Source organism: Myotis daubentonii, chromosome X (genome assembly GCF_963259705.1).
Source record: "Myotis daubentonii chromosome X, mMyoDau2.1, whole genome shotgun sequence".
NCBI lineage: Eukaryota > Metazoa > Chordata > Mammalia > Chiroptera > Vespertilionidae > Myotis > Myotis daubentonii.
The window spans coordinates 88,991,542-89,017,081 of record NC_081861.1 but is presented as its reverse complement, the minus strand read 5'-3'; the positions used below and the strand labels follow the sequence as shown (position 1 = coordinate 89,017,081).

The 25,540-nt window shown below is 40.7% G+C and overlaps 1 protein-coding gene and 1 pseudogene across 2 annotated transcripts in view; one reads left to right on the top strand and one right to left on the bottom strand.

Annotated features, from left to right (window-relative positions):
• TAF1 (TATA-box binding protein associated factor 1) overlaps window positions 1–25,540 on the top strand; it is a 162,133-nt gene that overhangs the window by 84,266 nt on the left and 52,327 nt on the right. The gene's annotated exons all lie outside the window — the stretch shown is intronic.
• On the bottom strand, window positions 8,999–9,875 carry LOC132225082 (large ribosomal subunit protein bL17m-like; annotated as a pseudogene).

The window sequence follows — 25,540 nt, the reverse complement described above, 5'->3', positions numbered from 1 at the left end:
TTCTTTCTGATTGGTATTTCGGGTTTCTTAGGAAATATTCCTAAAAGTGGGATCACCAGGTCAAATGGGAGTTCCATATTTAATTTTTTGAGGATCTCCATACTGTTTTCCACAGTGGTTGCACCAGTACACTGCATTCCTACTAGCAGTGTACTAGCGTTCCCTTTCTCCACCTCCTCATCAGCACTTGTCATTTGTTGATTTGTTGATGGTAGCCATTCTGACAGGTGTGATGTGATTATCTCATTGCAATTTTAATTTTCATCTCTCTGATGATCAGTGACTTTGAACATTTTTTCATATGTCTCTTGGCCATCTGTAAGTCCACTTGGAGAAGTGTCTATTTAGGTCCTTTGCCCATTTTTTAATTGGATTGTTTCTCTTCCTTTTGTTAAGTTGTATGAGTTCCTTATAGATTTTGGATATTAACCCTTTATCAGATGTATCATTGCCAAATATGTTCTCCCATACAGTGGCCTCCCTTTTCGTTTTGTTGATGGTTTTTTTTTGCTGTGCAGAAGGTTTTATTTGTATATAGTCCCATTTGTTTATTTTCTCCTTAGTTTCCTTTGCCCCAGGACAGTGGTCGGCAAACCGTGGCTAGCAAGCCACATGCAGCTCTTTGGCCCCTTGAGTGTGGCTCTTCCACAAAGTACCACGTGCGGGTGCACACGTACAGGGAACGTTGTGGAGTGAAAGAAGATGCAGTGTTGAGGATTGAGAAAGGTTTGTTGAGATGGTTTGGACATACAGAGAGGATGAATGAAAGGAGATAGACGAAACAAGTATACAAGACAAGTGTGGATGGGAGAGTTGGAAAGGGTCGACCTCAGCGAATATAGCTCAACAGATTGAGGATGTTTTTAGCAAAGGCCAGCTTAGGAGTACTCCAATTAAGTTAATAACAATGTACCTACCTATATAGTTTAAGTTTAAAAAATTTGGCTCTCAAAAGAAATTTCAGTTGTTGTACTGTTAATATTTGGCTCTTTTGACTAATGAGTTTGCCGACCACTGCCCTAGGAGATATATCTGTAAACATATTGCTATGAGAGATGTCTGATATTTTGCTGCCTTTGGTTTCTTCTATGATTTTTATGGTTTCACGACTTACAGTTAAGTCTTTTATCCATTTTGAGTTTATTGATAAAACTCATCTTGTGTATGGTGTAAGTTGGTGGTCTTGTTTCATTTTTTTTTCATGTATCCAATTTTCCCAGCAGCATTTATTGAAGAGACTATCTAGACTCCATTGTATGCTCTTGCCTCCTTTGTCAAATATTAATTGAGCTTAATGGCTTTGGTCAATTTCTGGGTTCTCTGTTCTGTTCCATTGAGCTATATGCCTGCTCTTGTGCCAGTACAAGACTGTTTTTATTATGGTGGTTTTGTAGTATAACTTGAAACCTGGTATTGTGATTCCTCCAACTTTGTTTTTCTTCCTCAAAATTGTAGCTATTTAGTGTCTTTTTTTATTCCATATACATTTTTGGAGTTTTTGTTCTACATCTGTGAAATATGTTGTTGGTATTTTTTAAAATATATTTTTATTTATTTCAGAGAGGAATGGAGAGGGAGAGAGAGATAGAAACATCAATGATGAGAGAGAATCATTGATAGGCTGCCTCTTTCACTCCCCCTACTGGGGATTGAGCCCACAACCCGGCATGTGCCCTTGACCAGAATTGAACCTGGGACCTTTTAGTCCACAGGCCAACACTCTATCCACTGAGCCAAACCCGCTAGGGTGCCGTTGGTATTTTAATAGGGTTTGCATCGAATCTGTAGATTGCCTTGGGTAGTATGGACATTTTAATGAGGTTGATTCTACCAGTCCATGAACATGGTATATTCTTCCACTTGTTTATATCTTAGTCTACCTCTTTTTTCAATGTCCTGTAGTTTTCCAAGTACAGGTCTTTTGCCTCCTTGGTTAAGTTTAGTCCTAAGTATCTTAAATTTTTGTTGCAGTGGTAAATGGGATTATTTGTTTAGTTTCTCTTTCTAAGAATTTATTGGTGTATAAAAAAAGCCATCGATTTTTGGGTGTTGACTTTGTATCCTGCTACGTTGCCAAATTCATTTATTAAATCTAGTCGTTTTTTGGTGGAGTCTTTAGGGTTTTCTATGTACAATATGTCATCTGCAAATAATGAGAGTTTTACTTCTTCCTTTCCAATTTGGATGTCTTTTATTCCTTTTTCTTGTCTGATAGCTGTGGCTAGGACTTCCAGTACTATGTTGAATAGGAGTGGTGAAAGTGGACATCCCTGTCTTGTTCCTGTTCTTAGGGGAAATGGTTTTAGGTTTTGCCCATTGAGTATGAAGTTGGTTGTAGGTTTGTCATATATGTCCTTTGTCATGTTGAGATATGCTCCCTCTATTTCCACTTTGCTGGAAGTTTTTATCAAAAATGGGTGTTGGATTTTGTCGCCTGCTTTTTCTGAATCTATTGATACGATCATGTGATTTTTTTTTCTTTCAGTTTGTTTATGTGATGTATCACATTTATTGATTTGTGAATATTGTACCATCCTTGCATCCCTGGAATAAATCCCCCTTGGTCATGTTATATGATCTTTTTAATATATTGCCAGGTCTGATTTTTAATATATTTTGCTGAGGATTTTAGTATCTATGTTCATCAAGGATATTGGCCTGTAATTCTCTTTCTCTGTAGTGTCTTTATCTGCTTAAGGAATTACGATAATGCTGGCCTCATAAAAAGTTTGGAAGTGTTACTTTCTCTTGGATTTTCTGAAATAGTTTGAGGAGTATAGGAGTTAGTTCTTTGAATGTTTGGTAAAACTCCCTTGTGAAGCCATCGGGGCCTCGGCTTTTGTTTGTTGGGATTTTTTTATTTGATTTTATTAATTGATTTTGAGAGAGAAGTTTTTTATTCCTTTCTTGATCTCGTTGGTAACCCATTCATTGTTTAATAACAGGCTATTTAGCCTCCATGTGTTTAACACGTTAAGCGCCAAGCCTGTTTTGTCTTCCTTTCCGTTTAGCCCATGATAACCGATTTCACCGATATGCTGGCGGCCGGAGGTCTGTGTAAGGTTGCAATAAGACTGCATGTATATCTCCAGATATATTTCTTGTATGTATTTATCGCAATCTGTACTCTGTTGTCTTTTATTTTTATTTATTTATTTTTTTAAATCTTTATTGTTCAGATTATTACATTTGTTCCTCTTTTTTCCCCCCATAACTCCCCTCCTCCCAGTTCCCGCCCCACCCTCCGCCCTCACTCCCCACCCACTGTCCTCATCCATAGGTGCACGATTTTTGTCCAGTCTCTTCCCGCATCTCCCACACCCCATTCCCCCCCCCCCCCAAGAATAGTCAGTCCATTCCCTTTCTATGTCCTTGCCGGGAGCCGGTCCATCCTTGCTGTTTCAAGGGACCTGGCATATATGGCATACTGTTCTTAATATGTTTGCTCACCTTGGCGCTGTGTTTTAACCAAGGTCACCTCTCCGAGAAAGGTTGAATCCCCAGGTAGGGATTTTCCCCTGAAGTTAGGGAGGGAATAAAACCCCTCAACTAAGTGCCAGGCGGGTAATTAATCACTTTAACTATGAACAATCATGCTTAAGCTACATAATCTTTACTCCCTGGAATGGAGATAAGAAACGCCCTAACCTTTGTAATAGAGATTGATAGGATTGAATCAACTGGTATAAATACAGATGTAACAAGACAGCAACACACAGAACTTAGAAGTCAGAACTCAGAAGACAGAACCTACAGACAGAAGAACTTCGCTGGAGAGAACATGGCAAAAGATCCTGGACTGAACCTGACTACAGAAATATGGCAAGAGAACCTGACTAGAACCTGGTGACAGAACCTAGCTGGAGATCCTAAGCAGAACCTCTCTGGAGATCCAGACCAGGACTTGGCTGGAGATCCTGGCTGGAGATCCTGGCTAGGCTGCTGATCAACTGAACACTGTCTCCGTGTCATTCCTTCTTCGCCGACTCCGTCTATGCCTTTGGGAACCCCTGGACCTGCTGGGGTTGGACCCCGGCATGTCCCTGATTCTATTATAATCACCAGTTCATTCTGTACATCAGATTATTTATTCACTTGATTCTTAGATTCACTTGTTGATAGATGCATATTTGTTGTTCATAATTTGTATCTTTACCTTTTTCTTCTTCTTCCTCTTCTTGAAGGATACCTTTCAGCATTTCATATAATCCTGGTTTGGTGGTGATGAACTCCTTTAGCTTTTCCTTATCTGTGAAGCTCTTTATCTGACCTTCAATTCTGAATGATAGCTTTGCTGGATAAAGTAATCTTGGTTGTAGGTTCTTGCTATTCATCACTTTGAATATTTCTTGCCACTCCCTTCTGGCCTGCATAGTTTCTGTTGAGAAATCATTTGACAGTCGTATGGGTACTTCCTTGTAGGTAACTGACTGTTTTTCTCTTGCTGCTTTTAAGATTCTCTCTTTGTCTTTTGCTCTTGGCATTTTAATTATGATGTGTCTTGGTGTGGTCCTCTTTGGATTCCTTTTGTTTGGGGTTCTCTGTGCATCCTGGACCTATAAGTCTATTTCTTTCACCAGGTGGGGGAAGTTTTCTGTCATTATTTCTTCAAATAGGTTTTCAATATCTTGCTCTCTCTCATTCTGGCACCCCTATAATTCTGATGTTGGTACGCTTGAAGCTGTCCCAGAGGCTCCTTACACTATCTTTGTATTTTCGGATTCTTTTTTCATTTTGCTTTTCCCTTTGGGTGTTTTTTGCTTCTTTGTATTTCAAATCTTTGACTTGATTCTTTTGATTCTCTCGTCTGCTGTTGGGAGTCTGTGTAATATTCTTTATTTCAGTCAGTGTATGCTTAATTTCTAGTTGGTTCTTTATCACAACATTGAGGGTCTCATTAGATTTCTTGAGGATCTCACTACATTTATCTGCAGTTTCTAGAAAATCATTGAAAGACCTTAAAAGTGCGTTTTTTAGCTCTATATCCTCCATTTCTGTCATGTTTCGTTGTCTCCGCATTTTTTATGCTTTCTTGGTACACCCCCTTGTGGTCTTTGTGCGCAGTCTTGTTGTAGTTAAGCCTTGATTGATGTCAGCAATACTGAGGGTGATTTGACCTCCAGGCTAACTGGCTATGAGAGTCAGCTGTGTCTGCAGTGCGAGAGCTTCTGTGCTGGATCTCTAGGGCGGTGCTAATCTAGCGTTTGCCTGAGGCTATCCGGCAAATGCCTCTGTGCAGGGCTTGGGCGGGGCAGGTCCCCGGGGATCTACAGGGTGGGCGGAGCGAGCAGTTATGGCTGCTCTCAGTTCCGTCCCCAGCGGCTCTGCCTCTCAGAGTCCTAGCAACCGCTGCAAACCTCAGAGAGAAAGCTGCCTTCGAGTTCCGACCGAAGCCAGACAGTCCCGCTTCTCCCGTTTGAGTCTGGGTCCCTAGAGACTCGCCTGGATCTGGAGCTCAGAGTCTGAGACTCCCTCCGGATTGAAACAGACAACCGCGTCCTCAGCCGCCAGCCCGCTCCGCATGCACTCCACACCTTAGTATTTCACTTAAGCACTGTGCCTCCTCTGAGTCGGTATGCTATTCTCTTTCCTCCTAGTTGTAGAACTTCCACTCAGCCAGCCTTCCTGTGGTTCTGGATGATGTCTGTTCCATCTTTTAGTTGTATTTTTGAAGTGGTTGTTTGAGGCAGCAAACCCCCTGCGTTAACCTATGCCGCCATCTTGGTTTCTCTCACTCTGTTTTCTTTTAGAAATGCTTTCTCTTCAGTCAGTTGTCTGTGGTTCGTGTTCCAGTGCAGTTTTAAAAATGTTTTCTTTAACTGTAACAGTGACAGTGTCAGTAGAAGAAGTGTGTGAAAGCGATTCAAGTGAAATTAGTTTTTCTAAAAAACGTTGTAGAGTTGTTCTTATTTTCATCATCAGAGGATGAGGATGAAGATTTTGAAGAATGGCATGATCCAAGAGGTAATCAACCAAGGATTATGCCTTTCACCTATCCGTCTGGCTTTAGGATTGAAGACTTTAATGTAAAGTCATGGTCAACAGTAGAGAATTCTTATGAACTGTTTGTGCCTAATGAATTGTTTGAGGATATCGCCAAACAAATGAACTTATATGCATCGCAAAAACTAGGGGTTGAAAACTCGCAGCGTTTGTGTAGGTGGACTGTGACAAACAAAAATGAAATGAAAAGATTTTTTGGATTGATTCTATGGATGGGACTAGACTACCATTTTTATGTTTATATTGGTCCCATGATCCTGCATCTATGCAAACTTTCCCCAAAAAATAATTTCAAGAAATAGATTTGAAATATTATTATGAATGCTGCATTTTCAGACAATGGGGAGACAGAGGTTTCCAATCGTTTATGCAAAATACAACAACTAATAGGTAACATGGAAATAAATTTCAAAAAACATTATCCATCTGAAGCTATATGTATTGATGAATCTTTGATACCATTTTGTGGCCGCGTAATATTTAGGCAATATTTAAAACAAAAACGCCACAAATATGGTATTAAATTATTTAAGTTGTGTGCGGATCTAGGTACATGTATGTTTTTCATGTATATCCAGGGAAAGGTTAGAAAAAGAAAATACAACACCAACTAATGTAATGTCTCTTTGTTGAGATGCATTCAATAAGGGACACACATTTTACACAGACAACTGGTACATGAGTTTAGATTTAGCATATAAATTACTCGATAATAATATTTAGTAGGAACATTACGTTCAAATTGACAGGGAAATCCTCATGAAGTAACATCAAAGAAATTAAAACGGGGAGAAATTATAGCAAAAGAGAACAAAAAAGGAATAACCATTTTAAAATGGAAAGATAAGCGGGACATCTTACAACAAAACATACGTCAGAGATGGTGAATGTTGAAAATATATCAGGTCACTACTTGAAACCAAAAATTGTAGTGGATTATAATGCAGGAAAAGCAGCAGTTGCTATATCTGATCAAATGAGTGCCTATAATAATCCATTACGAAAATCCATGAAATGGTATAAAAAGCTAGCCTACTAAATACTGCTGTTCTCAATGCTCGTATTTTATTTAAAAATACTAGCAAGAAGAACATGAGTATCAGAATTTCAGGAGAAATTAGCTGTCCATCTAACAAATTGTTGGGATGAAGAAATTCCAAGTAGCAGTACTGTAAATATACCTCAAATATCTCGTCACAAACTGCCACAAAAAACTGGAAGAGTGTCTAAAGTTCGAAGATACTGTAAAAAAATATGCTACGAAGATAATGCAGCACGATTTGGACGAGATATTGCCAGAAAGTTGACAAAACAAGTTATAACATTCTGTGTAACCTGCACAGGACAATCATTTTTGTGTATACTGTGTTTTAATAATATTCATTAAAATTTTTTTTTGTAACAAGCAATATTTAGGTACATTCTTTTATGATCTCCAAATTATTTAAAATTTATTAATAGAAGAATATAATTTTTTAAATTGTATATCATCAATTAACAGTGACTGATGCGGCCTGAACAAAAAGTATACTGTCTGTCACCAGTGACTGACGAGGTCCGGATGAAAAGTATAATGTCAGTCACCAGTTAGTGACATGGCACTTAACGTGTTAATATTTTGGGTTGTATTTACTGTAGTTGATTTCTAATTTCATTCCACTGTGATCTGAGAAGACACTTGAAATGATTTCAGTCTTCTTGAACTTGTAGGGGCTTGTTTTGTGGACTAACATGTGGTCTTTGTGAATGATCCATGTGCACTTGAGAAGAATGTGGTGTCAGTGGGGTGAAATGTTCAATAAATGTAAATTAAATAAATACATCTGATCCACTATATCCTTTAGAGTCACTATTTCCTTAAGTTTTTGTCTGGTAGATCTATCCAGTGAAGTCAGTGTGGTGTTAAAGTCTCCTACTGTGACTGTATGGTTGTCAATCTCTCCATTAAAGTCCTTTAGAAGTTTTTCTTTTTTAAATATATTTAGGTGCTTCTATATTGGGTACATAATATGTTTACCAGGGTTATATCCTCACGTTGGATTGATCCCTTAATATTATGTAGTAATCTTTGTTGTCTGTTGTGATGGCCTTCATTTTGAAGTCTATTTTGTCAGATATGAGTATTGCTACTCCAGCTTTTTCTTTTCTTTTCCATTTGCATGGGAAATTGTTTTGCATCCCTTCACTCTCATCCTGTGTGTATCTTTTGTTCTGAGGTGAGCCTCTTGTAGACAGCATATAGTTGGGTCATGTTTTTGTATCCATTCAGTAACCCTATGTCTTTTAATGGGAGCATTTCATCCATTTACATTTAAGGTTATTATTGATAGGTACTTATTTATTGCCATTTTAATTCTGTATGCCTTGGTTTCTCTCTCGGTTTCTTCTTCTCATTTCAGCAGTTCCTTTAACATTTCTTATAATGCTGGGTTGGTAGTGGTGCCCTCCTTTAGCCTTTTTTTTAAATTTTTGTCCGTGAAGCTCTTTATTTGACCATCAATTTTGAATTATAGCCTTGCTGAATATAGTCATCTTGGTTTCAGATCCTTGCTTTCATTCATTACCTTGAGTACTTCTTGCCATTCCCTTCTGGCCTGTAGGGTTTGATGAGAAATCAGGTGTCAGCCTTAAGGGAGCTCCTTTGTAGGTAACAGTTTGTTTTTTTCTTGCTGCCTTTAAGATTCTCTTTGTCTTTAATTTTTGGCATTTTAATTATGATGTGTCTGGCCGTGAGCCTGTTTGGGTTATTCTTGTTTGGGGTTCTCTGTGCTTCCTGGACTTGTGTGACATTTTCCTTTACCAGGTTAGGGAAGTTTTCTGCCATTATGTCTTTAAACACGTTCTCTATCCCTTTCTCCCTTTCTGCCTTTCTGGCACACCTGCTATTCTAATATTGTTATTTTTCACATTGTCTCACAGCTCCCTTAAGCTGTCCCCCTGCTTTTCTTTCTTTTTTTTTTTGGCATATTACACTTTTATTATTACAGATGCCCCATATAAATCAGCATTAAGAAAAGCAAAACTGTCCTAACCCAGTAAGACCTGGATTTAAGAGCCAGAAACATATGCTGTGAATTTACTATTCCATGATGACAGAGCATTTGGATAGTTCTCATTCTCAGAAATCCAAGGTGAGAGAAAAAAGATCAGTTTACATATATTCATACAAGGAATTTTACCTATTGTGCAAAGAGAAGGTTATATGGCTACCCAACAGGTTCTGGGCTCCATTAAGACTGTTCACTTCACAACTCTAGCTCCAGTTCTTAGAGATGAAGAGATCCAAAGGCCTATGATCTTGGGCACTGGCAAGGCTACACACTCTTTGGCTCCAGTTAACTCCCTGGTGTCCGAGGTGTGTGGGAGCTGTGGATGCTTGCTTCCCGGTCCTGCCGCAGCCCATGAAGGAGCTGATTTAGAAGTGTAAGGCTGCTGTCTCTGCAAGGCAGGGGCAGGGGTGGGAGGCAGTTCCCTTTATACTCGATCACTGCCATCTCAGGCCGATCCTGCTTATTCCAATTTGGGATCTACAGCATTCTCGTGTAGCCCCCATTCTGACCTTGGTACCGAGGGGCCAGCACTTGAAACAGCTTTGGGATCACGTCCTTCTCTGTGAGCCAGAAGTCAGCCATGTGCATGGCTCTTTCGTTGGTGTCTCCCAGCTTTCCATAATCGATGAGCTTCTCGGCGTAACCCCTCATCTCGTCCACGTGCGCCCAGGATGCCTCAATGCGTTCGTGTCGCACTAGTCCCGTCAGCAAGTTCTGCAACAGGTGGATGCGGGACTCAGGACCGAGGCCCAGGCGGCGGAACACGCGGCCATGGGAGATGGCGGTGGCGACCGACAACCGCATCTTACCCGCTACTCCCCAAACCCCCCTGTCGTCCTGCTTTTTAATTGTTTTTTCTTTTTGGTTCTCTGATGGAGTGATTTTTTTCAACCCTGTCTTCTAATTCACTAATTTAATCCTCAGCTTCCCCTTATCTGCTGTGTATTCCTTCCATTGTGTTATTTGTGCCAATTCATTCTTTATTTCTGTTTTCATAGTTACTATATCTTTTCTCATGCTGTTGACCATCTTTACCATAATTACTCTGAACTCTATTTCAGATAAACTTTTTTTTATCTCCATTTCATTTATCTCTTCTGGAGAATTCTCTTGTTCTTCCATTTGGGGGTGGTTTCTTTGTCTCATTTTGGCTGCCTGTTTGGGTTTGTTACCATGTATTAGGGAGATCTGGTATGCCTCTCAACCTCTAGTGCAGGACAGTATCAAACGCTGTTTGTAATTAGATCAGGCAAAGACTCAAAGCCTCCAGACACTGCCTCTGCCTACAGACTAATAGCATTCTGACTTGAATTCCCCAGGCAATTGTCCTCAGATGTGGTAAGAGTGTTTTTTTCAACAGGGTGGTACAGCTGCTTTGTCTGGATGCTAATTGTTATTTTTAGTCTCTTAAGTGGCCTAGGAACTCTCCACCTTGGGGCAAGGTGTTTTCCAATCAGTGGGTTAGCTGCCTTCCCCCAGGCAAGGTTGCCTGTATAGCAAATGTGTGTGTGGGAATGATGTCCTCAACTGTGTGAGAGAATGACTCAGCACAGGAAACCAGGGGTGTCTGCTTTCTAAGCTATAACCCTAGAGCCCCCAATCCTGGCTTCTGCTCACACAGCTTCAGTCCAATCTTCCCTACCTCCTGGAGCACAAGGTGGGTGGCTCCACAGGGAATTTTATGTGTTGGCCTTTTAAGAGGGTGCCTGGCCCTAACCAGTTTGGCTCAGTGGATAGAGCCTCGGCCTGCGGACTGAAGGGTCCCAGGTTCGATTCTGGTCAAGGGCATGTACCTTGATTGTGGGCACATCCCCGGTAGGGAGTGTGCAGGAGGCAGCTGATCAATGTTTCTCTCTCATCGATGTTTCTAACTCTCTATCCCTTTCCCCTCTTCTCTGTAAAAAAAAAAATATATATATATATATTTTTAAAAAGAGGGTGCCTGAATATCCAGCTCTCTCTCCCTGGCTGACAGCAACTCTTCTGTTTTCATTATTATTATTATTATTATTATTATTATTATTATTATTATTATTGATTTCAGAGGGAGAGAGGGATAGAAACATGAATGATGAGAGAGAGTCATTGATTGGCTGCCTTCTGCATGCCCACCATTGGGGGTCGAGCCTGCAACCCAGGCATGTCCCCTGACTGGGAATCGAACCATGACCTCCTGGTTCATAGTTTGATGCTCAACCACTGAGCCATGCTGGCCGGGCACCCTGTTGCTTTTTATAGCCTAAAGTTATCTGGGTAACCTTCTCAGTTCTGGTGCTCTCTACTGGGGGGCCCAGCTTGGGGAGTAGACCCCAGAATTCTCAGTGGCAACCCCCCCCCCGACAGCCGAGATATCTCTCCTAAACTTCAGTTGCTGTCTGTGAGCCTGACCAACCCTTTTGTGCCTGTGCCCCTCCTACCAGTCTCTAGGCTGTCTCCACTTTTGGTCCTCAGTTATCAGGGTTCTCTTCAGTGAATCTTTCATTGATTATTCAGGAAGTGTTTCTGTATTTTAGTTGTAATTCTAGTTTGTTCCTGGGAGCATGTCTGTGCAGCATCCACTTACTCTGGTGCCATTTTTTAATTTCTTCTCAATAACCATTTTGTGACTACTCTGTACCAAGCACTCTGCTGGCTGCTGTGAATACAGTGTTGGAAATAAGTCCACACGAGTACAATAAGTGAAATGGTAAATGCAATTTCCTATAAAGGTACAGAGGAGGGCATGTACCCCCAAGTCTGGAACTACTGGAGACAGAACTTCTCAGAGATGACTAGTGTGAGTTAACCAGACAAAGAAGGCATTTAGTGGTAGGCAATAGGCATCATTCCAGGCAGAGAAAAGAGCATGTGACTAAATAGTTAGGGATGATTAGAGCATGGTGCACATGGAAGGGGCTGATGAAAGCTGAATCTAGAATTAATCAGGGTCCAGATCATGGAGAGCTTGGCAGTCTTTGCTAAAGAATTTGCACTTAATCCTAAAGGTTAATGGGATCCGTTGAAGGACTTGGGTGACTTCAGCAGCAGTTTGGAATATGGATTGTAGGCGAATAGGACTAGAGATGGTGTGGCAGTCAGTTAGGCAAGATGTGAGTCATTTGTAAGGCAAGAACAGTAGGCAGAGATTTGAGAGAATTTAGGAGGTAGACTCAACAAGTGATGGATCAAATGTGGGAGATATTTAAGTCAGTTATTCAATAAATATTGATTGAGCCTAGTGGGTACCAGGCATTATTCTAGGTGCTCTGAATATAGCAGTGAATAAAACATAACCCCTTCCCTCAAAGAGCTAAGCATTTTAGTGGGATAGGTTGACAGTAAACAGGTAAGTAAGAGTGACAACTACTGTGAAGAAAAAAAGTGATGTGAGAGGGTACGGCGTAAGGGTACTAATGTAATGGTCCAGGAAGCCCTTACTGGGTGGCTGTCACTGGCATAGAAATCATGCATGTATTACTGTGGTAAAGTTAAAACATTTTTTAGAAATTTGAAAAGGCAAGCAATGAAAGAACCACAAAAAGTATTATTATTTTAAAATATATTTTTATTGATTTCAGAGAGGAAGGGGGAGAGAGATAGAAATATCAATGATGAGAGAATCATTGGCTTCCTCCTGCACACCCCACACTGGGGATCAAGCCCGCAATCTGGGCATGTGCCCTAACCGGGAATCGAGCCATGACCTCCTGGTTCACAGGTCAACGCTCAACCACTGAACCATACCAGCCAGGCCACAAATGGTACTTTAAAAGACTAGTCAGAGAAGTATGAGGAAACCAAGATACACTGTGTTTAGGGGTGCCAAAGGAGAATTACAAAGGAGGGAGTGGTCAGCAAGTACCAATACTTGGAGAAAGGTCATTCAGATAAGGGTTGACATTTGTCATTTGCACCTGACAATTGGTGAGCCTAATGAAAACAGTTTCTTTGGAATAGTGGGTGCAGCAATCAGATGGCAAGTGGATTGAAGAATTGAATGTGAGGAAATAGAAACAGCTTGATTTGATAACTAATAGCTATCATTCACTGTGTTGGCCTCTGCGGAGAGCTCTTCCAACTGACTTCATTTAATCTTGAACCATCTGAGATAGGTATTATTATTCCCATTTTACAGATGAGGAAACTTGTTCAGCGGCACAAAGAGAGGGATTATTAGACTTGGAGTAGAGAAGGACCACCTTTAAATTAAGACCAAAAAGATGGGTATTGGATATATATAAGCAGAAGGAAGGGAGCAAACCATGCCTCTGGACACTATAGATCCTAATAAAGAGTTTTGTCTTTATCCTAAAAGTAGTGGGAAACTTCATTGGGAGTAGAACAGCTTGAGAAGGTAATCTTAGGTTTGTGTTTTCAAAATGTTGGCTTTCTTTCCACATCAATGTAAAAATAGCCATATTTCCCCTAGTGTTAGTTTAAGCTTCTATTGCAATTCCAGGTTCTTGGGCATTGTAGCACAACTAGAGGTCCGATGCACAAAATTCATGCAAGGGGTTTAGCCCTTGCAGCCTTGGCTTCGTCCAGAAGGATGTCTGGAAGGTTGTTTGGCTGTCCAGTTAATTAGCATATTACACTTTTATTGTCCTATATAATAAAACACTAATATGCAAATCAACCAAACGGTGGAACGAACGGTTGCTATGACACTCACTGACCACCGGGGGCAGACACACAATGCAGGAGCTGCCCCTGGTGGTTGGTGCACTCCAACAAAGGGAGCGCCACTCAGCCAGAAGCTGGGCTCACGGCTGGCAAGTGCAGCGGTGGTGGGAGCCTCTCCCGCCTCCACACAGCGCTAAGGATGTCCTACTGATGGCTTAGGCCCGTTCCGAGGGAAGCAGGCCTAAGCTGTCAATCGGACATCCCCCAAGGGCTCCCGGACTGTGAGAGGGCGCAGGACAGGCTGAAGGACCCCCCCACCCCCGAGTGCATGAATTTTGTGCTCCTGGCCTCTAGTTATAGGTATTTGCCTAAATATAATAATTTAATTTGTTTTCTCTGACTCTGAAGACAACTAGTGTGCTTGTTAAAAAATACGGCTTCCGTCGAAACCGGTTTGGCTCAGTGGATAGAGCGTCGGCCTGCGTACTGAAAGGTCCCAGGTTCGATTCCGGTCAGGGGCATGTACCTGGGTTGCGGGCATATCCCCAGTAGGAGATGTGCAGGAGGCAGCTGATCGATGTTTCTCGCTCATCGATGTTTCTAACTCTCTATCTCTCTCCCTTCCTCTCTGTAAAAAATCAATAAAATATATTTTAAAAAAAATACGGCTTCCTAGGCCCCAGTTCAGCCCTCTTGAGTCAGAACATCTAGGGAAGAAGACTAGTAGTCTACTTCACAGATAGCCCAAATGATTTTTATTTGATAAGTTTGGAAAACTGATCAAGCAACCTTTCCAAATTAATGTTATCCTCAGCTGTTCTTATACATCAAAATGGGAGTAGAGGCTGCCTATTACAAACTTAAATTTCTGGGCTTGGAATGTGCATTTTTAATATGCACACCTATAATTTTGATGCAGATAGTCATTAAAGTAATAATAGCAACAATATTAATAATCCTCTGGTAAACCAAGTTCTTTAGAAGAAATACAAAATTACAATTTTCTGTTGTCTTTACAATGAGAGGAAGAGAGACGGAGAGAGAGAAGCAGAGAAACAGAGATTGGTTTCCTCCTACACGTGCCCCAACTAGGGATTGAACCTGCAGTCTGAGTTATGTGCCTGGACCAGCATCAAACCAGCAACACTTCAGGATGACACTTCAACCAACTGACCCATACCAGCCAGGGCCAAAATTACAATTTTTTAATTATCAGGCATATAATCAAATTTATCCTTGGCTTCTTGGTTCATAATAACTAAATAGTCAAGGATTTTAAATATATTACCTTTAATATTATCTATTTCACTTATTTTTTTAAATATATTTTATTAATTTTTTACAGAGAGGAAGGGAGAGGGATAGAGAGTTAGAAACATCGATGAGAGAGAAACATCCATCAGCTGTCTCCTGCATACCTCTCACTGGGGATGTGCCCGCAACCAAGGTACATGCCCTTGACTGGAGTTGAACCTGGGACTTTCCAGTCTGCAGGCCGACGCTCTATCCACTGAGCAAAACCGGTTTGAGCTGTATTTCACTTATTAATAAATATCATATATAAACTGTAACAATTAACATACAAATTATAAATTCAGCAAATTGGTTAAATAGATGTAAACTTTCAAAATAATTTCTTTTAAATATTGCCTGTGTAGGTTGGGATTTTCCACATTTTGAGGACTTGGAATACAGTGTTTTCAATCAATTCCATATTACAACTTTTAGAAATATCCATACATCCTGATGTACAATAAAATAAAAATATGTGCTTATATCCTGTGTTTCTTTCTGACTTATTTAGTCCAAGTAAGACTTTATATCAACCAAAAATTTGACTCAGCTACCTATAATACAGGGTTACAGTTGTTTGTATAGAAAACAATACAATAATTAGTAAATAACAGTACAAAAATAAACTGTTTTACATATAAATGTAAACCTACTTTTGCCTCACTCTGTATATGTAAGCAGTGGTCAAATAACAGAGTAAAATTAAATTACATTTTAGCCCTAGTCAGTGTGGCTCAGTTGGTTGGAGCATTGTCCTATATACCAAAAGATCATGAGTTCAATTCCTGATTAGGGTACATACCCTGATTGCGGGTTTGATCCCTGGTCAGGGTGCATGCAGGAGGCAGCCAATCGATGTTTCTCTCTCCCCCTCTCTCTCTAAAATAAATAATATATCTTCAGGTGAGGATTAAAAAAATTACATTTTAGTAGGTGAGAAGGTATGTCATATCAGTGATCACAAAATTATTCACTCTTCCTGTGTTATTTTCTTATGAAAACAGGAATATTTTAAGGGGAGGAAATAGCTGTATTGGAAAACTAAGAGCAAATTAATGCTCAAAACTAGAGAAATGGTTAAATACTTAGGAAGGAAAATGAATTTGTAAATGAGAAATGAAGATTGCTAGGATGGGTGCCAGATATATTTTGCTTCACTTTTACCAACTGTGTAAATATATCAGAAGAAAGTGTATCAGTAGTTAAGTGTATTAGAGGCTGTTTATTTTAGACAACTAACTCCCTAAATTTCTTTATTCTAAATCTTGACATCTTGTCTATTTTTAAAATAATGTCAGCACAGTGCACATACTATGACCATGAAGGCAAGAGTTTAAGCCAGTCTTTTTATTTCTTTGTTTCTTCCCCCCAAACAAAGTTTCTAGATTCTCAAGGGGGTACCTTGTAGATGTGGTGGGGAAGCTCATCAGAGTTTGGGAGGAGGATTTTTTAAAGCCTCCCAAGTGATATAGAGGTCTGTCCCTTCTTCCCCAATCCCTAATTTAGACAGCTTGATGAAGTTTCTCCAATATTGAATCAATTCTTAGGTCTCAATACTTAAATTCAAAACCAATTAATTCCTTATTAATAAGGAATTTTCAACCTTTTACCTTTGTTCTGCTTTATTAAACAGCTTTCAATCTATCAAACAATAGTTAAAATAATAGATCTTAACCTGTTTAAGGGGTATGGACAATTTTGAAAACATGGTAAAAGCTGTGAAATCTCCCTCCAAAAAAAATATAAGTACATAAAAGGTATTGTTTATAATATCAAGTGTTTATTGGACTCGTTAAGAAACAAAATTTTAAAAGAGAGGTTTAAAGTAACTTTTTATTGAAAGGTGTCTAAGTCTCAAACAATACAGCATAATTTTATTTTATTGATTTGAGAGACATCAATTTGTTGTTCTATTTATTTATGCATTCATTGCCTGATTCTTGTATGTGCCCTGGCCAGGGATCGAACCCACAACTTTGGCATATGGGGATGATACTCTAACCCAGCAGTTCTCAACCTGTGGGTCGCAACCCCTTTGGCGGTCGAACGACCCTTTCACAGGGGTCGCCTAAGACCATCCTGCATATCAGATATTTACATTACGATTCATAACAGTAGCAACATTACAGTTATGAAGTAGCAACGAAAAGAATTTATAGTTGGGTCACAACATGAGGAACTGTACAGTGGGGCCTTGACTTATGAGTGTCCCGACTAATGAGTTTTTCGAGATACGAGCTGTCTCTCGGCCGATCTTTTGCTTTGAGTTGGGAGCTAAAATTCGGGTTACGAGCCAGCTTCAGATACCCCACCGCTAGTTGGCGCAGCGAACGTCACAGTGAACGCCACAACATCAGCCCAGCATTGCGTGTCTCACTCGTTCACTGTTGATTTGACATATGAGTAATTTGAGCTATGAGCTCTGTCACGGAACGAATTAAACTTGTAAGTCAAGGCCCCACTGTATTTAAAGGGCCAGAAGGTTGAGAACTACTGCTCTAACCAACTACGTACCTGGCCAGGGCACAATAGAGCCCAATTTAAATACTCCTAAATCTTAAGAAAAAAATCATAAGCAAGTTACAGGTGGGATTGGCAGTTTCCAGTAGAAAAGTTAGGGTAGCACATTTTCATTCTCTTGTGGTGAATTTACAATTCATCCCACTTACTCCAACCTTCTAAATGCCATTTGTAACTCCCAGATTCCAGGAGAATCTCTTTATGGAGGAAAAAACATTTAAACAAAAGCTCAGATCCAAGTGTTTTAGGAAAGTAATGTGGTGGTTTTAAATACGGGCGTGAATGTCATACTGTGGCTTCCACAACTTAGTATGAGACCTTGAGCAGTTAACTAAGATTCTGTTTCCTCAGCTATCTGACAGGGTGGTAGTGAGAATAAAGGAGATTTACCATATGAATCGCTTAGCACAGTGCCTAACACCCAGTAAATGTTAGCTATTCTGAATAAACAGTAGTTCATAGTTCAGACCAATTTAAGTTGTTCTAACTCCTGGAAGGGAAACCTTAATGTTAAATTCCAAACAACAGTTAGTCTTTTTGCATTCCCGACCCAGTAGAAATCCTTAAGAGAGGAGGGTTTGTCAGAATTACCTGAGAGACTTTTTTTTTTTAATATATTTTATTGATTTTTACAGACAGGAAAGGAGAGGGATAGAGAGTTAGAAACATCGATGAGAGAGAAACATCGATCAGCTGCCTCTTATACACCCCCCACTGGGGATGGGCCCGCAACCAAGGTACATGCCCTTGACTGGAATCGAACCTGGGACCCTTCAGTCCACAGGCCAACGCTCCATCCACTGAGCCAGACCGGTCAGGGCCCTAAGAGACTTTTTGAACTCCCATTGTCCTCATTAATCCTCCCCACATTCAGATTTGCTTCCACTACCACCCAGAGTTATATTATCCCCTTGGCTGAAAGCCAGTGCCCGGGGGGGGGGGGGGGGGGCACTGGTATAGGTGAAAATGTGGAAAGAGGGGGAAAGCTTCAGAACCACATGTTGACTTCATCTGCCATCCTGAAATGGCTAGAAAACAGAACCTTTCAGTTTACTTGGCACTCCTTTATTTAAAACTTTATGACACAAATAAAAGTAAAACAAATATTTGAAGGCTCTAGACAGCTCCATGTATGATTTACAGCTCCAAATACTGTAAACAAGCTGTATGAAAAGCAGATATGAAAAAGCCATAATAATTTGTTTAGCACTAACTTTTGTAATTTAAATATTTTAGTATTGTTCCAAGTTTCTTGATGTCTTTTCAAAATTCAAGTTTAGAATGCAAATTTTGGCTTTTAAAAGGTTTGCTTCTCATATTTTCATTGTAAGATTTTTTTTTTACTTTAAAATTATAAGTTATCAGATTTAACTTTTATTTTTTCTTGGAAATACATAATTTAATTTATTTTTTTAAATTATTTTTTAATTATATCTTTATTGTTCAGATTATTACATTGGTTCCTCTTTTTCCCCCCATAACTCCCCTCCATCCAATTCCCACCCCACCCTCCACCCTCACTCCCCACCCACTGTCCTCATCCATAGGTGTACAATTTTCGTCTAGTCTCTTCCCGAACCCCCCTCCCCCACAAAGCTTTCCCCCCCCCCCGAGAATAGTCAGTCCACTCCCTTTCTATGCCCCTGATTCTATTATATTCACCAGTTTATTCTGTTCATCAGATTATTTATTCACTTGATTCTTAGATTCACTTGTTGATAGATGTGTATTTGTTGTTCATAATTTGTATCTTTACTTTTTTCTTCTTCTTCCTCTTCTTAAAGGATACCTTTCAGCATTTCATATAATCCTGGTTTGGTGGTGATGAACTCCTTAGCTTTTTCTTATCTGTGAAGCTCTTTATCTGACCTTCATTTCTGATGATAGCTTTGCTGGATAAAGTAATCTTGGTTGTAGGTTCTTTGTGTTCATCACTTTGAATATTTCTTGCCACTCCCTTCTGGCCTACATAGTTTCTGTTGAGAAATCAGCTGACAGTCGTATGGGTACTTCCTTGTAGGTAACTGACTGTTTTTCTCATGCTGCTTTTAAGATTTCTCTTTGCCTTTTGCTCTTGGCATTTTAATTATGATGTGTCTTCGCGTGGTCCTCTTTGGATTCCTTTTGTTTGGGGTTCTCTGTGCTTCCTGGACTTGTAAGACTATTTCTTTCACCATGTAGGGGAAGTTTTCTGTCATTATTTCTTCAAATAGGTTTTCAATATCTTGCTCTCTCTCTTCTTCTGGCACCCCCATAATTCGGATGTTGGTTCGCTTGAAGTTGTACCTGAGGCTCCTTACACTATCTTCATATTTTTGGATTCATTTTTCTTTTTGCTTTTCCGGTTGGGTGTTTTTTGCTTCTTTGTATTTCAAATCTTTGACTTGATTCTTGCGATCCTCTAGTCTGCTGTTGGGAGTCTGTATAATATTTTGTATTTCAGTCAGTGTATGCTTAATTTCTAGTTGGTCCTTCTTCATAACCTCGAGAGTCTCACTAGATTCCTTGAGGGTCTCATTAAGTTTATTGGCGGTTTCTAGAAAATTCTTGAAAAACCTTATAAGTGTGGTTGTGAACTCTATATCCTGTACTTTGCTTTTCTCCATTTCTGTCATTTGTGACCTGTTTCTTTGTCTCCGCATTTTGGCTGCTCCCCTGTGTTGATAGAGTGGCTTTGTGTGCTAGGTGTCCTATAGGGCCCAGTGGCTCAGCCTCCCCAATTACCTGAGGTGGACACTCTTAGTGCACCCCTTTGTGGGCTTTGTGCACACTTTGGTGTAGTTAAGCCTTGTTTGTTGTAGGTATCACTGGGACGAATTGACCTCCAGGCCAATGAGAATAAGCTGTGTCTACAGTGGGAGAACTTCTGTGCTGGAGACACCCTTCTGGGGCAAGACTTGCTTCAGTGGGGCTTTGGTGCTCACTGAGTCTTCCCCCTGAGTGTGTCCCTTATGGATATGAGGAGTTGTAATCTAGATGGTCCCACTCTGACCACTGGGTACACTGGCTCTGGGATCTCTAATGAGGTGCTAATTTAGCCTCTGCCTGAGGCTACCCAGCAGGAGCTATGGAGAGATCTGCAGATTCCTCTTCTTTGTTTGGGGTTTGGAGGTGCCCAGATGAGGCCCAGCTGTGAAGCAATGCAAGCTGCTGTGGGGCCTTGGGCCTTCTGTTGGAAGTTCTGGGTCTCTCTGACCCAGCTGCAGTTTGTTAGGTAATTTTCAGATTATAAAGGGCCAGGCCTTTCATATGCAAAAGCCTCTGCGCACAGCTTGGTTTTGGCGGGGTCTCAGGGGATCAACAGGGCAGAGCAAGCAGCTATGGCTGCTCCTCAGTCCTACCGTAAGAGGCCCCCGTATCTCAGTGTCCCAGTAATTGCTGCAAGCACCTCTGAGTGAAAGCCATCCTCGACTTCCGCCCACTGCCAGACAGTCCAGTTTCTCCCCGTATGAGCCTGGGTCCCCAGAGACTCACCTGGAACTGGAGTTCAGAGCAGTCGGGAGTTTGAGACTCCCTCCTGATTGAAAAAGACACTAGTGTCCTCAGTTGCCAGCCCTTTCCGCCAGCCTCTGTACCTCTGCACTTTACTTCCGCACCTCCTCTGAGTCTCAGTGTGCTTTTCTCTTTCCTTCTAGTTGTAGAATTTCCACTCATCCAGCCTTCCTGTGGTTCTGGATGATGTCCGTTTTGTCTTTTAGTTGTATTTTTTAAGTTGTTGTGCAAGGCAGCAATTTCCGGTGTTTACGTATGCCGCCATCTTGGTTTTTCTTCTCTGTCACTAAAAGTGTCAGGTACTCTGTTCCAAGCACTCAAAATTTCTTGTTTGTAGTTGCACTCTTCTTCATTATTCAAACGATTTTGTTCCAGATTTTCAAGTTTCGTCCTTAAGTCGACAAACACATGAGTCCAAATGCTACCTTGAAAATCTGCAAGTTGCATCTCTAAATCGTCAATATGCATCCATTGGAAATCCTCTAATTCCAAAGTACTGTAAACAACTACATCCGGATACTTAATTATTTCAATGGTCTATTCTAAGCTTCTAAATTGGTCGAATCTTTCGCTGAACTGTTCAAATAATGATTTTACTATATTCTGGTACATAAGTATGGACTCCATTACACTCATTGTAGTGGCCTTCTCGAAATACTTTTTTATCTGAGGAAAATACTTACAAGTTTTAGTTTCAATATCTCGCTTGAAAATTTTAAGTTTACTTTCAAAAATTTGATGTATCCAAACATAATGTCAATACTTTTGCCAAAACCTTGTAATTTTAAGTTCAGTTCATTCATATGAACAGAGAGATCTGTAAAAAACATCAAATTGCTGACCCACTTATGATCATTGATCTGAGGAAAGTTTGCCAGATCCTTATTCTCAATAAATACCGTAATTTCGTCAAAGCACTCCACAAATCGCTCAAGTACTTTACCTTGACTCAGCCATCTCACATTATTGAACATCAGTAGTCCACTGTAGGTTGAATCAACTTCCTGTAAAAGTGCAGAAAATTCTCGCTTGTGAAGGGGTCGAGAAGCTATAAAATTCACAATTTTTGTTACAACTGACATTAAATCATTCAATTCTGAGAACCCCGATTTGGCACACAACACCTGATAGATAATGCAATGAAAAGGTACAAGTGGATGTCTAATAGCTTCCATAAACAATTTCAGGAATCCCACATTTTTTCCCACCATATTTGGTGCCCCATCTGTTGTGACTGACACAATTTTAGAGATATCAGTGTTTAGGTCACTGAATGTTTTTATAACAACCTTACATATTTTGTTTCCTGATGTACTTATTGGCACTGATTCTAACTTTATCAACTCTTCTCTCATTGTGAGACCATCAGAATATCTAGCAATAATGGCCAACCGAGCATTTGATGTGACATCAGTAGTTTCATCAAGTAGTAAGCACTCAGTAAAGGGGAGGTGTTCTAATTCCAAAGTTCACACCAGCTCCTAAATCACAATCTACCAGTGTTCTAGTTCAAGCAGAAAAGTAAGCATGCTGCTAAATCAGTGAATGCAAACCTATTAGAAGTATGTCCACTCTGGGAAGACCAGTTGACCACCTTGTTAGTTGACCTTTATCCCAACCATGGTCTCAGTCTCAACAATCAGCTGTGTCCAAACCTTAAGTCAAACTGAAATGAACACTTATTTATTTATTTATTTATTGATCAACAAATAAATTTAACAAGTAGTCAAGTACTTATATTTGCTCATTAGTGCATTCTCTACTATTTGACAGATCTACATGAGAAGTCATTGTAATTAGAATGTTAAATGATTCTCATCATTGATGTTTCTAGCTCTCCCTCTCCCTTACTTTCTGAAGTCAATAAAAATATTTAAAAATTATAAACGTGTTTTAAAAAACCAACAAAATAAATCCCAGACATCGCATTTTACCAGTAATTTCATCACTGTGTAACTATTATGGATAAAAACCAAATATAAATAACTTCTCTACATTATATTTGAAACCTCTACTGCTTTTCTAAAAAGACCTGAATTTTTTCTTCAAGAGATTATTTATGCTCATTTCTTCTAAGTTTTGGGGCTTTCCATAAAGATACCATTCATTTCTAGTATCCTGCTTTCATAATAATAATTTAGTTACCATTTCTTGACCATGTAATATGACAGATATCATGTTTTATATATTAGATCGAACCATATGAAAACATTTTTGTACATCAAAGTGAGATTGAGCCCGGCCAGTGTGGGTCAGTGGTTGAGCATCGACCCATGAACCAGGAGGTCATGTTTTGATTCCCAGTCAGGGCACATGCCCAGGTTGCAGTCTTGATCCCGAGTGTGGGGAGTGCATGCAGGAGGCAGCCAATTGATGATTCTCATCGTTGATGTTTCTATCGCTCCCTCTCTGAAATCAATAAAAATATATTTTTAAAAAATGAGATTGAATATTGGCAATTTCATATGGTTCAGCTTAATACATTATCTTCTTTAATCTCACAATAACCCTGAAGGTAGGTGATAGTATATCCATATTTTTAAAAAATATATTTTTATTGATTTCAGAGAGAAGGAGAGGGAGAGAGAGATAGAAACATCAATGATGAGAGAGAACCATCAATAGGCTGCCTCCTGCACGCCCCCTCAGCTGGGATCGAGCCCACAACACAGGCTTGTGGCCCTGACCAGAATCGGACCCAGGACCTTTCAGTCCACAGGCCAACACTCTATCCACTCAGCCAAACCAGCCAGGGATGTAGGCCCATTTTTACAGATGAGAATAATTAAGTGACTTTCCTAATGTCACATATTTATAAATGGTAAAACCAGGATTTGGATACAGGTCTATCTGTTTCTAAAACCCATGTGTTTTAACACAATACTGCTTTTATTTTAAATCATTTTTTATTTTTCAATTATATTGACACAGCCTATCTAATAAAAGAGAAACATGCAAATTGACCGTACCTCCACTATGCCCACAAGCCATGCCCAACAGCCAATCAGTTACTATGCAAATTAACCAAACCAAGATGGCAGTGGGCGGCCATGGAGCTGGAGTGAGCAGGAGGCTTGGGTTGCCCTGGCGATGGAGGAAGCCAAGCTTCCTGCCTGCCCTGGCCAGCCGTGGCCTCTGCTCAAGGCTACAAAGTTTCAATTATAGAAGACAAATAAATCCCAGATACCTGCTTCCAGCCAGCCTGGCCTCTGCTCACAGAGGTGCTGAAAAAAAAAAAAAGAAAGTAAAAAAGGAGGGGCTGGGAGCTTGGATCGCTGGGGGGCTTGGCCAGCCTGCAAACAGCCCTCAGCCCCTCACCCAGACTGGCCACACCCCCATGGAGTGAGGGTCCCCTCTGGGGGGCTGGGCTAGCCTGCAAACAGCCATCAGCCTCTCACCCAGGCTGGCCAGGCACCCCAGAGGGACCCCTTCCACCCTGAAGGGGCTGTGGCCAGCCTGCAAACAGCCATCAGCCCCACACTCAGGCTGGCCAGGTGAGCAGTTAGGATCCAGCAGTCCTGGATTGTGAGAGGGATGTCTGACTGTCGGTTTAGGCCTGATCCCTGTAAACCAGCAGTAGGACATCCTTTGAGGGGTCCCAGGTTGGAGAGGGTGCAGGCCGGGCTGAGGAACACCCCCACCCCTCTGTGCATGAATTTCGTGTACCGGGCCACTAGTATTATATTAGTTCCAGGTGTACACCCCAGTGATTAGACATTACATAACTTACTAAATGATCATCCCAATGAATCTCGTACCCATCTGACACCATACATAGTTATTAGAATATTACTGACTATATTCCCTCTGTTGTACTATGACTATTCTGTAACAACCAATTTGTACTTTTTTTAAAAAATTTTTTTTTATTGATTTCAGAGGAGAAGGGAGACAAAGAGAGAGGGGGAAACATTGATGACAAGAGAGAATCATTGATGGGCTGCCTCCTGTAGGCCCCACACTGGGTTCCTAGTCCACAACCTGGGCACATGCCCTGACCGGGAATTGAACCATGACCTCCTGGTTCATAGGTTAACGCTCAACCACGGAGCCACTTCAGCTGGGCCAATTTGTACTTCTTAATCCCTTCACCTTTTTTATCCATCCGCCCAACCCCCATCCCATCTGGCAAATTCCAAAATGTTCTCTGTATCTGTCTCTTTCTGTTCTGCTTGTCTGTAGATTTTTAAAATGTTTTTATTGATTTTTAAAGAGAGAAGACGGGAAAGGGAGAAGTGAGAGATAGATAGAAACATCAATGAGAGAGAAACATTGATCGGCTGCCTCCGGCAGGCCCTCTACTGGGGATCAAGCTCACAATCCAGGCTAGTGCCCTGAACGGGAATCGAACCAGTGACCTCTTAGTGCAGTGGTTGGCAAACTGTGGCTCGCGAGCCACATGCGGCTCTTTGGCCCCTTGAGTGTGTCTCTTCCACAAAATACTGACTTCTGCGCATGGGCCACGAACTTTCAATTGCACTGTACGTGCGCACCTGCACATGGTATTTTGTGGAAGAGCCACACTCAAGGGGCCAAAGAGCCTCATGTGGCTCGAGAGCCACAGTTTGCTGACCACTGTC